Below are 14,857 nucleotides of genomic sequence, written 5' to 3'. Positions count from 1 at the left end.
AGACCAGGTGTGTCATGATGGCAGCGGAAGTGGTGTGAAGCAGTGGCTGGTAACCCTCTCTGCTGACTGGGGTTGATCTGCTGGTGGCCTCAGGTGACAGGGGGAGAGCACCTTTTTGCCCCCCCCCTCAGCTGTACTGACCTGGTGCCACAGTGGCCCTGTCGTTGGTGCCACATTGATCCGAGCTGCTGCTCTGGTGGAGTTCTGGCTCTGGGCTGCGTCTTGCAGTCAGCCTTGGCATGTGAACCGAGGTAGGGGGCAGCTGTTGTGGCCAGTGCAGGTGCTTCTACCCCTTATAATCCCACTGGCAGTACCTGGAGGAGTAGAGGCTGCAAGCGTGATTTGGTACTTTCTCCCACTGAACCTGGTCCGGGTTGTCAGGCTGGCCTGATTGGAGCCCGGGACTTACACCACTTGGGCCTTGATGTGAATGCATCCGTCCCTCTCCTGCAGCAGTGCTGTGACTGAGGCTGGCCTGTGGTGCTGGGCCTCAGGAAGGGGGGATCGGGTGGGAGTTGAGATGGGACCAAGCACTTCTGAGCGAGCCATACATGAGGAGTGGCTGCTCCTCTGCCATATTGGCCAAGGTACGCGTGTGGAACCTCTCACCCAGGTGGAGCTGCTGGTGGGGTTTGGACTGGGGCTACTTGTTAGCAGTTGCAGCTGCTGGAGGGGGTTCCTGATTGTACATATACACCCTCCTCTCAGGTCATTACTTTTGTGTCCCCAGGAGACCGTTGGTGGAGAGTATCCCTCTCAGTGTGAAGCCATTGGATTGCCCCTGCCAAATTCTGGTGCTGTCTGGTGGCGGGGCGAGTTGGCCCTCAATGGGACCCGACCATCCCCTTGACTACTCTGCATAGGAGGCTATTGCGGGCGTGTGTAAGACGTAAGCCATAGCCCCACTTCATATATCTGCTCCATCATTGTTCTGGGCTGGGGAGACTACTCCGATCTGTTCTGCCATCTCCTTCTTTTAATGCCCCCTTTCTGTGTGTGCTTGGCTATGAGCCATGACAAACCCCTCCCCCAGAAGGGTGCTCAAACCAAAATGGACCAATACACTACCTTGGTGCCTGAGACTAAGAGCGCATCTGGGGACTCTTCCACCATGTTAGCAGCGCAACCAACTGATGACTTATCGACTATCCTCACAGCAATGCAGGGCTCCAGGGAGGTAGTTGAGGCTAAGGTGGAGGGTGTTCGCGTTGATCTCGCCCTAATACATCATGACCTCTGTAAGGTGGCTGAGAGTGTCACGGAGGCAGAAAAATAGATCTTGACAACTGAAGACGATGTGAGTACCCTCAAACACCAAGTCTTTCAATTGCAGTATTCGAAGATGTGGAGAGCAACGTACACCTAATTGGGCTGCTGGAAGGGGTGGAGGGATCCAGGATAAATGTTCTTTTGGAGGATTGGTTCCGTTCTTGGGTGCTTGCCTGAAAATCTGTCTAGCACAATGCAGTGAGCTCACATATCGTTCTCTGATCAAGAGGCCTCCGCCAAGGGGCCCTCCCCATCCGGTAGTGGCACGCATCCTTAACCCCCGGGACTGGGACACTATTCTTCAGAAGGCCCGTGCCCATCTAAGACACTCTACTGCCAAAATCTTGATCTTCCCGGACTATACTAGACAGACCCCCCAGGATATTGCGGCATGGATAAGCAAATTTAGCGGCACAAATATGGAAATTTAGCGGCACAAAAGTGGAAATTTAGCGGCATTTTTGCGGCACTTTATTGTACTCATTATCATTCATTTTCAGCCTTAAATCAATAGAAAATGTTCTAGCAGAGTATTAACTTTAAAATAGGCATGTTTAAAGTTCTGCCTGGCTTGACAGCTTACTGTTTGAAGGTTTTTCTTATAAGATGTGACTGACCACAATGCCATTGGGGAACATCAACTCGTCTATCGTCTATTTTACTGACAACAACCTCACGAAACCCCATTTTACTGCTGAAAACAAGCACATCGGTTATTTGGAAGAATTTTTTCTACGTAAATCTGAGAGTAGTGAGGATAACGTATACATACTGTTGTTAAACTTCCCTCAGGAAGCATCTAGATGTGAGGCAACTTTTAGTGACGTACATTTCTGGAAGTAAACACACTTGGTAATACTCGCTTTCTTATCTTTCTTTCTTTATTTTTTGCTCTAAAGGCCTTGTGACAGCGAACTTCATGCAGGCATGTGCCGAGTGGAAGGGCATTTCCCAGCTCTTCCGTTTTTTATGAAACTCTGCTGCAGAAATCTTTTTTTAATCACAGGCACACATCCTTGTGAAAAAAGAGGCTAATCACGAGGTTGGAAATGCACTCCTTGCAAGGGTTCGAGCCCACTGGATGAGGCGCTGTGATGTGAACATACCAAGAATGTTTTATCCAGTTCTATTTAGGGCGAATTTTGACAAAAGGGATTAGAGTGCTTTAAATGAGCATTTAGTTATATTACACAAGATCAGATTTGTATTTTAAAATGTGTATAGGCACGGGGAGATGAACTGCATTGCCTAGAATCACGGGCTGTTGAGCAGACACCGAGACGTCTAAATCCAGCATTTCTGACCATTAGGCCACATCCTCTCTCCCGAATATTTATACAGGGTGAACCAACTTTCTTCTCTGTGACTGGCTTGTCCTTGCATTGCTGCAATATGCAATCCTATTAGCTGTTTGCCCTGGTGCGCTGCTGGGGCTGGAGGCAAGGTGTGACCCTGTTCAGCTCTGTCCATCCTTGACTTCTTACAGCTCCTCCAAGCCAGGATCGAATTCCTTTCACCCCCACTGCCATTTACAGCCCGCTCCTCCCAAAAGGTCAAATGAAGCTATTTTGATTACTTTCAACCCTCAGCCGCACCCGAGTACTTCACTGGTCTTTAGAAGACCATCTGCATGTTAATGAGTCTTTGTTGTTTTTTCACCCCTCGTACTAGCCCCTGCAGCTCCACTCTGCCGATTGCTAAGAAATGCTCTAGTCGCGCCTCTGACCCCATGTGCCTTTTCGCCTGCTTCTCTCCTCTACCTTATCTCTAATGCTGAATGGAAACACGCTGTGACGTGCGTGTTTGCGTACATCCAATAAGAGGACACTGTTTTTTTTAAAATAGCAGCAAGGACACTCTTTTCGCGGCCGAAATGGTAAATATCGCGGCCATCGCGCATTTCCGCTGATTTCGCGATTTTATTGTGAATCGCGAAATCGCGATAAGCGGGAGGGTCTGACTAGAGCAGTTCAACAGAAATACTGTACACTTGAAGAGGTCAAGCAAAAACTTTGTGCATTCAAAATCCATTATATGCTCCTCTTCCCAGCCAGACTTAAGGTTCTTTTTTCATCCTCTACCCTGTTCTTTGATACCCTTGAGCAGGCCTGGGAGTGGGCAACGGAGCAGTGACCACTTTCATCAGAGGAACATGGAGGGTCATAATGGAATTGAGGTGAGTGGCCCAAGGGACCCACCTTTGGGGTAGCGGACCAGCAGGCGGCGCACTAAATCTCAGAAATGGGGGCAGCCCCTGGATGAAAGATGAACCTTCTGAAACCCTGCTCCAGCACTATACACTCATCGTGCCCTGGATCGAGAGGCCTCATCATCTGATACCCCAGCAATCTGTAAATCAAATGAGAGCTTGTCTCGCTCCCTGACTTGACTTGCGTGCCCACTGTCGTAATGCAGGTGTGCCTGGCCCCCATGGTGGAGCCGTCAGGCTCTTTGAATGTGCACCAGGTTTGGTGTGTTCCATTGCTTGTTGTGTCCTTTGTTTGGTTGGTGGGGTGGAGAGGCTTCCCCGCATCTACACCGTAAGACTAATTCACTATTTCATATTTCGAATTGCTGTCAGGCCAGATTATCCTGATACAGGTGAATGAAGATTCGGATCATCAGTTTTTCTGTTTTCCCCCACAGTTAGTTGCAAATGTTATATATAAGGGCTACAGATGCGCCCAGGTTAGAAGTGTAGGGTGGGGCCCATTGGTGGGTTACACAGTGTTTGAATGTGTTGTTGTTCTAATGTTCTTCCTACACAATTGCTCCACTATCATATGCTACATTCCTGGTTTGGACTGGGATCTGCCTTCCGCCCTCGCCTCCTTGGGCCTCTGTTACTCCTGATACATAAACTAACAGTCTCATCATGGTTTAAGTCCTAACATCGAATGTAAATGGTCTGTTGGAGCATATTAAGAGATCAGCTAGCCTATCTTATATCAAACAGCACAGACCAGATGCAGTGGTGCTTCAAGAAACACACAATATGGGCTCTCATTGTTCTTTTCTGTGGGGCTTTGGATATGACAGGGGTTCAAGAGGAACAGCTATACTCCTTCATAAGAAATTTCTAATTACAATTTTGAAATTCCACCAGGATTCTCAGCGGTGGTATGTGGGTATAGAGGGGCGACTGGAGGCTAAACATTTTAATTTTGTATCATGCTATATCCCCCGCAACTGTTGTACAGTACAAACTCTTATTATATCCCTTCCTCCTGGAGTGACTTTTTTCTGTGAGAACTATAATGCAGGTACTGATCGCGATACATCTGATGTTCCGCGACCTGACCGGTGGGCGTCTTCAGTTTGCCTGGTCTTCTTGGCAGACTCCATGGGGCTTTGCGACGGCTGGCATTGTTGGAATCCCATGCGTCGCTCCTACATGCACCTATCGGGTGCGTATGGAGTTGAATCTAGGATTGATTTATTCCAGCTCTCCTCCTGTGACATTCTACAGATTTAGGCAATTCAAATAATGCCAAGAGATATCTCAGATCAAGCTCCTCTTCTTCTCGAGCGGGGTGTTTCTGTGAACCTTCCCCATCCAATGTGGCGCTTTAATTCTCGAGTGGGGTGTTTCTGTGAACCTTCCCCATCCAATGTGGCACTTTAATGCCTGGTATCTCACAGACCAGAAATGTGTGGATTATGTCGAACAGAAAATACAGATCTTCTTCCAAGAAAATCAAAATTCTGTAACTTCCCGTAGTACCTTGTGGGCAGAGGGTAAGTCCTCCCTCTGGGATTATCTGAAAAGATATGTGCAGCGTGAGGAGTGGTTGAAGCAGATTCACATTACTAAGCTTGAAGCCCAATATACTGCACTTGAAGATGTAGGGGAGGGCCGTACACCAGAGGCCGGTACCTGCATATTGGAAATGATGCAGGCTAAGCTCTCTCAGGTCTCTCTGGAGGAGGTGCGACAATGTTGGCGGGCATCCACTTAAAAGATATATGCCCTGGGTGACAAATCAGGCAAGTTATTATATTGGTTGGTAACCCAGTAGGTTTCCAGTAGTGTGGTTCTGGCAATTTGGAACATCTCCAGCACCTTACGTGAGGATGTGTCTGCCGTTGCTCAGGGGTTTGTAACTTAATCCCTGGAGTTGTATGCAGCGCACCCACCTCCTCGGGATGAATCCCACCGCCCCCTTATTGGGAAAATTCTCCTACTGACTATTCCTCCCTCCTTAGCGCATGTGTTGGAATCGCCAATCTCAGCGGAAGAGGTAGAACAGGCAATAACTGATCTCTAGTCGGGTAAGACCTTAAACGGATGGATTCCCTAACCAAGTTTTTCAAGTGATACCTCAACCTCTTATCTCCACACTTAATAGCTTTTAATCCAACTTTCTCAATAGCAGTTACTTTTCCCCAAATCTTGATGTTGACACTATCGTGTTTTGCCCAAGGCTGGCCAACTAATGGAACGCTGTTCATCGTACCACCCAATAGCTTTCATTAATGCTGATTTTAAGATTTTTGCAAAGGTGTTGCCCGCCATGATAAGCCGTACCCTCTAATATCTGGTGCACCTGGACCAGTGCAGCTTTAAGCCGGAAAGGAGTACTCGCCATTGCACCTGAAGGGTGCCTCAGGCCCTCTCCAGAGCACTTCAATTGGGAGAAGAACTTGCCCTCCTCTTGATTGATTTTCAGAAGGCCTTCAACATGGTTTCTTGGTCTTTTCTTGAGGAAGTACTTCAGGCTGCGATCTGTGGTCTAGTGTTCAACAAGTTGATAAAATTGCTGTTTACGACCCCGTCTGCACAGGTCTGTGTCAACAGATTTTTTCCCTGCTGTTCCTTATTCGTAGGGACACAGGTCAGGGCTAATCCCTGTCACCGCTGCTGTTCGCTCTTGCAGTAGAGCCATTAACCTGTCGGGAAATGGCCACTACAACACTGCCATTTCCACGCATAACTTAACCACGCATGCATTACAACGCATGCATGGTTACAACAAATAGCCTTTACCACGCATACCTTTACTATGAGATACGTAGTAAAGGTATGTGTGTTAGAGGCTAAAAATAAAAAAGGGGGCTTGGCGGCATCTCCCCCACAAAAAAGTGTGAAAAGAACAGGGGCTGGGGGGTTTCCCCCCCCCAAAAAACGCACCTGTTGAAGTTTCTATGTGGAGGTAATCGGAAGGCAATCAGCGTCGTTAGAGGAAACGGAAAGACACTTCCGTTTCCTCTTAATGACGTGCGACGTCAACACGGAAGAACATTGAGAAGAGACGACCTGGAGAGGTAAGGGGAATATTAGATTTTAGAAAAAAAAGGGCAAGGATATTTGTAAGAAGGGTTTAGGGTTGGGGGAATAACCTTTACCAAGAATATGCCCTTACCATGAATGAATTTGCAACAGAAATCGTTGGAAAAGTATGAGTGGTAAAGGAATATTCGTGGTAAAGGTTATGCGTGGGAAAAGGCATTTGCGTTGTAACGCATGCTCAGTAAAGGCATGCGTTACAACGGAATGCTTTGTAACATCTTACAACCAACCTGTCTAATATGATGCGACACGGGGTCTCCGGGATAGCATTGGAGGGGGAGATATAGAAGTTGCATTGCCCTATATGCGGATTGTTCTGCCTTTCCTTAGTGATCCTCAGATGACTGGCCCCGGTGCCTTAAGATCATTCGACTATAGGCCAAGGCATCAAGCCTGCGGTTGAACAGCAGCAAATCAGTCCTGGTTTCAGTTGTTGGCAATGCAATGGGGCACATTTGGTGCCACAACATTCCTACTAGTATCTTGGAGTCCATATCTTTTGCCTACCTGACGTGGCCTGGTCTCTTAAATTCCATTTCTGTCAATTAACACTGGACCTCGATTTACAGAGATGGAGCTGTCTCCCCTTTAACCCATTGGGTTTTAAATGATGTGCTTGACTCAATACTTCCACGTATTGGTGAATTACCTGTAACCTAGTGCCCAGACATGTTTCTGCTCCCGTACATCAAAGTTACCTTATTTAGGCAAGTAGGAGTTATCACATGGCCTTTGTGTTGGCCAAGAAGTCGCCGTTTAACAGGGGCCTTGGTGACCCAGACCTTTATGTCAACGACCTTGCCTCTCATCTGGTCCCGGTTAAATATGTAGTTATTATATCTCGTAAGCTTCAACGGATAATTAGACTTCTTTTATGGTACACTGTAACCCCGCCGATCCTGTCTTCCACTCGGGTGATGGTGCTATGCTGGAGGACAGGCGTGTGCCTTACCCGTTGGATGCGCTGCCTCATAGATATGACGCCCCTATGGGGGGCCTCCTGGGTAAAACAGGTGGGTGGCCTTGCAGGGTTCCTAAATTGGGACCGCATAGGCAGTTCCTAAGTGGATAACATTTGTAGGTAAGGGCTCCTGATGTCTTTTCAGGAGCTACGGGAACAATATAGCCTATCACAAACACAGTTATTCTGCTACCTTCAACTGTGTCATCTGGACTCACATATTGTCATTAGTCTTATTTTACAGACAACATGTGGCCATAGGAGGCACATGCATTTCATATCTGTAAAGAGCGATATCAGCAAATATGCTGGGTGGCCAAGAGATATGGTACTATGGCTAAGAGGCACAGAGATGACTGGGCAGAAGGGAGATGGAAGACTCTGCCTGAAGTTGTACCAAAAACATTTTTGAGGGGCAGACAGGCCATACCTGGACTTTCTAACATCAGGCATGGGTCCAGACATGCCCAAAGATCTGCCACTCAAGTTCAGACACCACACAGCCAACATGCTGCAACAGGATAGGGCACACAGGCAGGTGCTCCCTCACGTCCATGAGTACAAGGGACTGCCACACTGCCATCTGCAGCAAGGGTTCACCAACATGGACCCTCGGTGCATGATGGACATAATGTATGATTGGCACAATTATAAAGGGATGTGTAGGACCATAGCACCCACCTCCAGGGCATCAAGGCTATCCTGAGGCTGCCATATTGAGCAGTACATATTGTGACCCTTCCCCCTTTTCAACAGTCCCCCGATGGTTATTTTTCTAAAGATTTTGTATTAGTGTAGGTTTCTAAGTGTTCGGTAGTGTAGTTGTAGTGTAGTTAGTGTAATATTTTTTAGATTTTGCATTCTCTTAATGTAGTATTCTGGGCTAAGTTTCCTTTTCCTTTGGGTGGGGGGGTTGATATATTTATTGTTGTATGAAATACAAAAAAAAAGAAAATGTATATTTGTGCAGAAATTAGTTAATGTTTAGCTAAGATGTATTTGTCCTGTTTGCTGATGTGCTTTAAATGGGGAGGGAGGGTTTATGTATCAAATATTTTGTTGCATGTTTAGTATTAGTTAAGGTAGATAGTTCAGAGTAACATTTAGTTAATAATAATAATAATAATAATAATAACACCTTTTGTAGAGCGCCTGGTTACACTAGACAACAGTGTGTCCCCGCGCTTTAAAACTAATTACTAGAACAGAACCCAAAAGAAAAGGCCGCTGAAGGAAAGGGCGAAAAGATCTCAGAGTTTAGGAAAAAGGTAGGTTTTCAATATACTCCTAAAGTTTCCTTCAGATGGCTCCATCCGGAGCTCAATGGGGAGGTCATTCCACTGTTTGCTGGCCAAATATTTGAATGACCAGCCACCCATCCGTGCCCGCTGGATTCTGGGCACCTGAAAGAGCATACGGCCCTGAGATCGTAAGTAACGATTAGGGTAGTACTTAGTAAGTAATTTTTGAAGATAGACGGGGCCTCTCTCATAAGCAATGCGATGGGTCATGCACATGCTTTTAAATATGATGCGCTCCCGTATGGGGAGCCAGTGGAGTCGCACTAAGGCTTGTTTCCCTGAAGATCTTCTAGATAGGTTAAGAGCCAATCTAGCTGCTGCGTTTTGAACACATTGAAGCCTATGAAGGCCTTTCCTACTCAGGCCTAAGTATAGAAGGTTACTGTAGTCAAGACGGGGCTTCACCAGAGTATGAATTAACGTTTTCCTGCTATTATCAGGGAGCGAGTCCAGGGTCTTGCGTAAGGTCTTAAGGATCCCATAGCATTTACCTGCTATCCCTCTGGTGTGATGTTCAAAGGATAGAGTCTCGTCCAGTTTAACCCCTAAATTCTTAACCTGCTCCAATGGTTTAGGGACGGTGCCAAGTTCTTTAGGCCACCATGCCGATGACCATATGGATGGAGATTTCCCCAACACCAAAAGTTCAGTTTTATTAGCGTTGAGGCGTAAACAGTTTGTGTTCATCCATCCCGCTAGTCTGCTCAGACAGGCTGTAAAGTTGGCTGAGGCCTCTTCCGGAGGCTGAGACAGTGTCACTACCAGCTGGGTGTCATCAGCATATGACACTATCTAAACCCCGTACACCGCAACCAGCTTGGCCAGGGGCGCCATATAAAGATTAAACAAAGTCGGGCTCAGAATTGAGCCCTGAGGCACCCCATGTCTGAGCACACGGACCTCAGATTTAAAAGGTGGACAGTATACTTGGAATTGCCTATTCGCCAAGAATGCACGCATCCACTCGTGAGCCAGACCCTCAATGCCAACCTCGCTAAGACGAGAAAGCAGCAGGGGATGGGAGACGGTGTCAAATGCCGAGCTCAGATCTACTAAGAGGAGCGCTGCTGTTTTACCCTCGTCAACTCTACTCCTTAATAGCTCGGTGGAAAAAAGGAGGGCCGATTCAGTCGAGTTAGTTCAGATTAGGTTAGTTGTAGTGATTAGTGTTATTTAGGGTAGGTAATTTTGTAAACTTGTAATAAATGGTTACTGGTTTTGAATTGTTGTTGCACTTATGTCAGAAATGAATTGATGGAGTGGTGCTTTTGATCTTGTATACAACTTATTCAATCACACAATAATCATTTGAATGTGTACGTGTGGTCATGACATGTTATTTTCGTGGACGTGGATACAGTTGTTTGTGCTCAGGAAACAAGCATGAATTTCAGGATGGCAATTAAGAGTTATCCCTAGGATAGGGACACTCTTTTGAAAAGTTTATCATCTTATGTGTGACTCACAGAGTTGTACACCACATTGTTGCACATTTACAACACATTAGAGAAACATGGGCTTAAGGAAGCATTGCCATTGCAATGCTTATCCATCATGAAAATGGATGTATGCACCGTGTTCCAAAGATTATGGCACCACCCTGCATTTCACATGAGCCTGGCTCAGTGTTCCTCTGCCATGAGAAGACACATGCACCCTTGCTACGTAGTGCAAGTGTGTCAGCATTTGTGAAATTTGATGTTTATGTGCAGGGAGGATCACCTTCCTGCATATCTGTCAATTTGCTGATCAAATGTGTGCTACGCAAGGCAGAACACAGTTAAACAGCAAACACGAGGCGAAATGAAGCATTTCTCACTGTAGTGACAGTGTTATACCCACTTTTCCCAGCAGTTACTTTTGGCATTGCCTCCTAGTGATGACACCCTTCAAATGGGTGTACAGCATCTTACTCTATGCTTATTGCAGTGCACTACACACCACTAGACACATTGCCCTCCCCTTTCGCAGTGAGAAAGGCATGAGAGGGTTTCATATGTTTAAGGCATTGTTAAGCCACGGTAAGTGGCTGAATGAGGACTTGCACTTTAGGAGAAGTCCCTATTGCCAACACAACATCACTGAAATGGACATTGTGATTCCAATAGAGGCTTGTAAATATGTGCCATTACGCTTCATCATGTAAATGTAAATGTAAATTGATACTTGTATAGCGCACTACTCACCCGCAAGGGTCTCAAGGCGCTTGTACGAATACCGCTGTGGAACCCATCCTGGCTTTCCCTGTGAGGCGTCCACTCCTGGGCACCCCCAAGGTGGAGGCAAGGCATCCTTGGCGTTGTGGGGGCCGTTGAGGAGATTAAGCAAGCTATTGCCCAGAGTTGCAGAGTGGGACTCCATGATTGGAATAGGCACCGAGGCGAGAATTATCAGGTCTGTGGAATTTTGAGCCCAAGACCCGCTGAGGCGGGGAATTGAACCCTGGTCCCGGGCTAGACCTCTGCATCAGGGTCCGCCACTCTAACCATTGAGCCACACTTCTCCACATCTATGTGAATATGGTGTCTGCTTTTTCTTGAGATATGACATGCCATGACACCCATCACAAAAAGCTTTGTCACAGCTTGTTCACACATACCCGCTCATCTCACTATCATGGACAAAGTCTCAACATGACCATTTATCAAATCTCCCTCTGTGTAAGTTTCGATAGAATCACTGACCATACATTTTGTAACACTGCTATACTTGACAGTTCAAAGGCAACACACATCTATGTGACTTTACTTTTTTTATTTACATGTGCATTCACATTGGTTGAAAACTGACCCAGAACTTAGTTGAACAACCCCCACATTGTATAGATGCCCATTGGAGGACCTGAAAGAGCCCTTTGGTGGTAACATTTCCAGAGACATGTTGAGGAAGAGGCAGAGTTCAGTCAGAAGGCTGATTGAATTGTCATTGAGAACAATGCCAAAACTGGCAGGCCTTATTAAAGACCAAGGTGAGTGTAGCAGAGTCATTCATAGGACAGTGGAAGGTGGTGTTCCGAGGCATGATGGTAAGCACAGATCCAAGCAGAAACTGTCCATTTGGCCCAGATGAATGCTACCGCTGACTTTTTTGCAGAAATGTGGATTTATCCACATCTTCCACATCTGATGTGTCATATGCCTCCCAAGCGTGATGGTGTATTGGCTGGAGCACCTTGAGACTGTGACACATCAGGGGGGAGAGAGGTGGATGTGGAAGTAGCAGCAGCATTAATCTGTTCCAAATTGTGATGATCACCTGCAGAGCATGCAAGACTCCAGCAACGTTTCAGTGGTGGGCAGCCATGGCTGCCAAGTGTGAGGCCTGCATCCGCTCCATGTTCTCCTTGATCTTTCTCATTTCACACAACTCCTTGGTGACATCGCTGGAGCCACTTTGACTGGACAGTTGTTCTTGTCTCTGAGTAGGATTCCAGTGATGTCAGTCATGGAATACTGACGAGCATGGAGCGGACTGTGGGTGCATGTGATGGACTCTAGGTGGTCCCTAATGGGACTGAGACACCCATGGACTCCATCTAGTTTGAAGCAAGACACTACCTAGATGCAGCTGGAGGTTTCCGGAACTGCAGGTTTTCTCTTTTCTTATGCCAACTCCACCTCCCTTCATGTGCCAACTTCGGGCAAGTGCATTTTCGTCTTGCACCAGGGGTTGCCCTTGCGGGTAGTGGGAGGGCTTGCATCGCCTCAGGAGAGTAACCTGGAGGTTTAAGTGAGTGAATCGACATTCCGAACAAGACAAAAGACAGAATTCTAAAATAATTGCCAAATTATTACTATGTAATTAGTAATTAAAAAACGAATACTACTTAAATACAAATGTCATTTTACAAACAAAATTTCAAAAACAGTTACCCTTAAATTATTGAAGAATCCAAATATTTTTTTTTTTAGCATGATCAGTACAACAGTAACATTATACATAACTATCAATTGATCAATTACATACGTTTAACAATGCAATAATATAAAAAAATAAGAACTTACATTTTTCTCACCCTAAACTCCTTCAACAAAATATATAAATATACGAATAAATAAATATTTTCGCCTTCAATGAAATAAATAAATAAAATTAGTACAGTAATAAAAATAAGTGCGTAATAAACATATAAAAAAATAAAATTATCAATAAAGAAAAGGAAATGCTACACAAATGAAGCAACAATTAACTAATTTGCATAGTAAATATTCAAATAATGTTCAATTAATAAAAAATAACCTAATATCAAATATAAATAAATTTTTTTAAATTACATTCCAACATTATTCCCCTACAAACCCAACACAAATATGCTAAAATATGACTTTCTATTACTAATACTAAATAAAAATATACATTACAATGACCAAATTGAAGTAAAAAATATATTATACCAAATAAACAATTCACGTACTTAATATTTAATTAAATAATTAATTTACGATCAAAACGAATTACCTATCATTTTAATTACTCAGAATTGTATTAACTTTCCACCTCATTTCCCTACAAACCCAACACATTGCTATCACAATATAAATTACTAATTAGATTTGAAAATATATTACTAAAGCACTTAAAAGCACAAACTATATGTTTAAACAACTAATAATTATGCTAACAGTAATAACACCTTACATTAATACATTAATCAAAACATTAGATGAATTTAAAAATCAACATAATTTACAACTATATTAAAGTAAATGATATTATAAGCAACACTATTTGGGAAATGATATAAAACAAAAATATAATTATTTAGAAAGATGCTGTCCTTATTTATGTCCCACGATATTTAAAACCCAATATTGTTTCAAAACACCCTTAATTTGTATGGAATTCACCTGAGCACTTTCTCCATTCTTAAGGTCCTCGTGGACACCTCTAAAGCAATAACATGAACATTGTGGATCTCTGTTTGGCAATAAACAGGCTATGCTGTCTATGTCTGAACCAATAAATCTATGTTTTGAATCAGGGTGCACATGGCAGTATATTTTGAAACTAAGATAATCTCACTTTACTGTGGGATTTAATTGAAGGATTGGGTGTACTTTATAGGCATCCTAGGGCAGACCTTCTACATTTCTTATTTTATATGGCAGACAGTGAGCTGTGACCTCCAGATTCTCCTCTTTCCCTGGTGTTACAGGCACTTCCTTATTCCTTTTTTTTTATTTTTTTTTTATTGTTAGCAGGCTGACGAAGAGAACCAAAAAAAACAAATCCAGAAAAAAAGAAAAGTAATGATAATACATACAACACAATACATATATATAATGATTATCATACAGAACGTATACAAAATCAGGTCAGTTGGGCAATTGAGAGCGAAAGAAGGGGAAAAAAGAAAAGAAGAAGAGAAAAAAAAAGAAGAAAAAAGAAAAAAAGAAAGAAAGATAGAGAAAAAGACAAGAAGGAGATAAGGGCAAAGACGATAGAAAAAAGAGCAATTTCTCGTTAGCAGTCTCGAAACACAATAGTAATTATCAGATAACATAGTCTTTCATAAGTATAACATCAACGTTCGATAAAAGTACCCCAATTTTTTTCATATTTTTTCATTGCCTTTATGCCCCTAATGTTTGCTAAAGCATGCTCCATTGAGTGTATTTCAGTTACCAATGCCCACCAATCCCACATTTTTGGTGTTTATGGACTAATCCAAGCTCTAGCCAGAGTTAGTTTAGCACAAGATATTAATATTGTAATCAAAGCAGCATGTGGGAGTGGAGCTGGATAGATATCTAATAAGACAGACGCGGCTGTTAGCGTAGGCATCTGAATCTGCTTCATATTCAACACTTTTTCAATATCGCACCAGAAAGCTTTCAAATTCGGGCAGGAGAATAACATATGCACCAGATCTGCTGCTTCAGTAGAACATTTAGGGCATTTAGTACGATCGCTATAGGTATTGTTGGGGGACCATTTAGAAATTCTTTCGGGGGTGTAGTATAACATACATGTTGTTCTGAATTGTTGAAGTCTTAAGCTGGATGATCGTACTCGTTTATTGATATTCGTAAAGGA

At 44.1% G+C, this 14,857-nt stretch overlaps 1 protein-coding gene across 1 annotated transcript in view; it reads left to right on the top strand.

Annotated features, from left to right (window-relative positions):
- The window catches only part of LOC147700910 (killer cell lectin-like receptor subfamily B member 1B allele A), a 439,368-nt gene that overhangs the window by 205,783 nt on the left and 218,728 nt on the right, over positions 1-14,857 (top strand). The gene's annotated exons all lie outside the window — the stretch shown is intronic.

The sequence above is a fragment of the Lissotriton vulgaris genome, chromosome 7, assembly GCF_964263255.1.
Source record: "Lissotriton vulgaris chromosome 7, aLisVul1.2, whole genome shotgun sequence".
Classification (NCBI taxonomy): Eukaryota; Metazoa; Chordata; class Amphibia; order Caudata; family Salamandridae; genus Lissotriton; species Lissotriton vulgaris.
Note: the sequence above shows the minus strand (reverse complement) of the source record. Positions and strands in the feature narration are given on the sequence as shown.